The sequence below is a fragment of the Schistocerca serialis genome, chromosome 1 (assembly GCF_023864345.2).
Source record: "Schistocerca serialis cubense isolate TAMUIC-IGC-003099 chromosome 1, iqSchSeri2.2, whole genome shotgun sequence".
Lineage (NCBI taxonomy): Eukaryota > Metazoa > Arthropoda > Insecta > Orthoptera > Acrididae > Schistocerca > Schistocerca serialis.
This window is the reverse complement of record NC_064638.1, coordinates 499335817-499339854: the sequence shown is the minus strand read 5'-3', so window position 1 is coordinate 499339854 and position 4038 is coordinate 499335817.

Sequence of the window (4038 nt, the reverse complement as noted above, 5' to 3'; positions counted from 1 at the left end):
ATTGACGTCTCTGTTCACCGTAATAAGTTTAGTGCCTTGCCAACGGGAACCGAAAACATTTGATCGCAAGGTCATAGGTCAACCGATTCTTCCACAGGAAAACACGTCTGATATATTCTATACGACATTGGTGACGGCATGTGCGTCACATGACAGGAATATGTTGTCGACCCACCTAACTTGTACACTTGGCGAATGGGTAAAAAGATTCTTCTACCTTGCCCGATTTAGGTTTTCTTGTGGATGTGATAATCACTCCCAAAAAAGTGATGAAAACATAAGAGTTTGTCACATAAACTGCAGCAAATGAATGCAACAGTTTCACAGTCGCACAGTTTTTCCTGTGCTCTGTCAAAACATATGTTTTAATGTTTTCAAATTTTTCCGTGTGTAGACCGTCAAATCCTGCATATGTCCCAGCAAATCTGAACATGTCCTGGAATTTTGGAGAGCGAAGTTGATTATGTGTGAGTGCCTGAACTCTGATAATTGTCTGAAAATAAACACGCTAACCACGGGACCACGGCGCTCCTGAGCTCACACTCTCCTTGATCTTGCCTATCTTGCGCATGGACTACTCAGTTTGTATATTTTGCTTATTTTTTTCATAGTTCCACACAACTTCTTCCTGTTTTCTCGATTGATCTGTGTTCAGTTTTCCAAGGCCTATCCACTGTGCCAACTTATAACTAAATCTGAAGGGGATGCGATGGGGAGGTTCCCTTGTAAGATCAGAGTTTTGTGTCTAAGATATATAATTTTTTACATACTCTTCCACATCACATTTCCTAATTTTGCACCTGTATTTTTCGCCACTTCTGCTATCCATAATTCTGCAGCCACCATGACCTGCTAACATGCAGTCATGTGCTTATTGTAAAACTTCACCCCTGGACACTGCTAGTCTTCATGGTCTGCAAGTTTAGGTTTAGGTCTTCATGGTCTGCACTTTGTCGATCTGCTGAGTAAGTTGTCCAGTGTCATGAACAGGGCTGCAATTTAAATGCCTAGCACTCTATGTCACTTGATTGTGCCTTCTGCCATTCAGCTATGCTTTTGCATATTGTTTGCAGTACTCCGATTTTTCTGCTTAACGTGTCCACAATTTTATACTTCTTTCTTGGTGTATGGATTACTTCATAATCGAATTCACTCAGTTTGAGTACCCATCTCATTAATCTACTAGAAGGATACTTTAATGACAACAACCATTTTAACAATGCATGGTGTGTTAATGCTTCAAACTTTTCGCCATACATGTAACAATGAAAATATATAACTCCATAAATCATCACTAACAGTTCTTTTTCTGTCATGGATTAATTCAGTTCTGCCTTGTTGAGTTGTCAATACACATAGGTCACAGATATTCTTATATCACATGCATTTTGACTGCGAAGGCACCCTAGCACATTATTACTAGTACGTATTACATGAAACGACGAATTATTTTTCGAAATCTTGGAATATCAGTATTGGGTTTCTTGTCTATATTTTCTTCAACGCCTAAAATTTTGTTTGTTTACCTATTGTACATTCGAATTTTACACCTTTTTGTAACAATCAGTTCAATGAATTGCCTGGTGAAACGTTGTGATGCCTCGTGTAAGGAGGAGAAATGCGTACCACCACGTTTCCGACTTTGATAAAGGTCCGATTGTAGCCTGTCGCGATTGCAGTTTATTGTATCGCGACATTGCTGCTCGCAGTTGGTCGAGATCCAATGACTGTTAGCAGAATATGGAATCGGTTGGTTCAGGAGGGTAATACGGAACGCCGTGCTAGATCCCAACGGCCTCGTATCACTAGCAGTCGAGATGACAGGCAGCTTATCAACATGGCAGAAATAGATCGTGCAGCCACGTCTCGATCCCTGAGTCAACAGATGGGAACGTTTGCAAGACAACAACCATCTGCGCGAACAGTTCGACGACGTTTGCAGCAGCATGGGCTATCAGCTCGGAGACCATGGCTGCGGTTACCCTTGACGCTGCATCACAGACAGGAGCGCCTGCGATGGTGTACTCAACGATGAACCTGGGTGCACGAACGGCAAAACGTCATTTGTTCGGATGAATCCAGGTTCTGTTTACAGCATCATGATGGTCGCATCCGTGTTTGGAGACATCGCGGTGAACGCACATTGGAAGCGTGTATTCGTCATCGCCATACTAGTGTATCACCCGGCGTGATGGTATGGTGTGTCATGAGCTACACGTCTCGGTCACCTCTTGTTCGCATTGATGGCACTTTGAACAGTGGACGTTACATTTCAGAGGTGTTATGACCTGTGGCTCTACCCTTGATTCGATCCCTACGAAACCCTACATTTCAGCGGGATAATGCCCGACCGCATGTTGCAGGTCCTGTACGGGTCTACCCTTGATTCGATCCCTACGAAACCCTACATTTCAGCGGGATAATGCCCGACCGCATGTTGCAGGTCCTGTACGGGTCTTTCTGGATACAGAAAGTGTTCGACTGCTGCCCTGGCCAGTACATTCTCCAGATCTCTCACCAATTGAAAACGTCTGGTCAATGGTGGCCGAGCAACTGGCTCATCACAATACGCCAGTCACTACTCTTGATGAACTGTGGTATCGTATTGATGCTGCATGGGCTGCTGTACCTGTACGCGCCATCCAAGCTCTGTTTGACTCAATGCCCAGGCGTATCAAGGCCGTTATTACGACCAGACGTGGTTCTTCTGGGTACTGATGTCCAAGGATCTATGCACGCAAATTGCGTGAAAATGTAAGCACATATCAGTTCTAGTATAATATATTTGCCCAATGAATACCTGTTTATCATCTGCATTTCTTCTTGTTGTAGGAATTTTAATGGCCAGTAGTGTATTTTGAAAGTCAGATTGCGTTGCGCTAAAAATATTGTGTCTCAGTTTAAGGACAGTCATGTAAAATTTTTCTTTAACTTGTAAGTTCGATTTCACTGCACACGTTTCTGTTGGTCATAGTATATGGACAATATACGAAAAAAGAGGACCGTTAGTGCTCCCACGTGTGTTAATAATTCAGCAAGGAACTGGTTAACAGCATTGTTGGTTCTAAGGACAATTAAAAAAAAAAAAAAACTTTGTGAGGGCACAAGTGGTGGTTTATGGACTTGCTATATTCTCCGCAAGACTCTTCGATGGTGATTGTGCACCTGCACAGTCGCAACAGATGGCTGCTGGCCGTCTCTGCATGGACTACAGTGGGTCTGCATCTTTGATGGCCCACCAATACCATTATTTCTACGAGGACTGCAGTGGGTCTACACCTCTGGTGGCCCACCAATACCATAATCTGTACCAGGACTACAGTGGGTCTACTCTGTGATGACCTACCTACCAGTATTCTTCAAAACTTCGAATGACTCTGCTGTGGGTTTGCTCTGTTGTGGCCCATTACCTGTCTGCATGTCGAGAGTCAGCACTGTCTTTCCGTTGGAAGGACAACACTACTTCTGCAAGACTGCATGGAAATCCACTACTTCCGTGTGCATTGTCTTTTACTGCTCAGACTTTGAGAAAAGAAACGGCAGTTTTACTGTGATGAACGATCAGGACTGTCTTTATGGACTGTGAGAAAATTTTAGCTTTTGATCGACATTGTATCAATAAGTGTGTGCATTTGATATCTTTGTTATTGTAGTTATGAAAAATTTTTTCAAATCTGTATTGGCCAGTGCCCAAAACAACATGTAAAATTTTTTGTGGGGAGCATGGGGGCTATGTAAGTAGGCTGTCTAGGTTTTTATATTGGTAACGCCACGTAGCGCTCTGTATGAAAATCACTGGCTGTGCTGTGTGCAGTCTGTGGCTGGTTTGCATTGTTGTTGGCCATTGTAGTGTTGGGCAGATGGTTGTTAACAGCGCGTAGCGTTGCGCAGGTGGAGGTGAGCCGCCAGCAGTGGTGGATGTGGGGAGAGAAATGGCGGAGTTTTGAAATTTGTAAGACTGGATGTCATGAACTGCTATATACATTATGTCTTTTGATGACTATTAAGGTAAATTCATTGTTTGTTCTTTATTAAAAT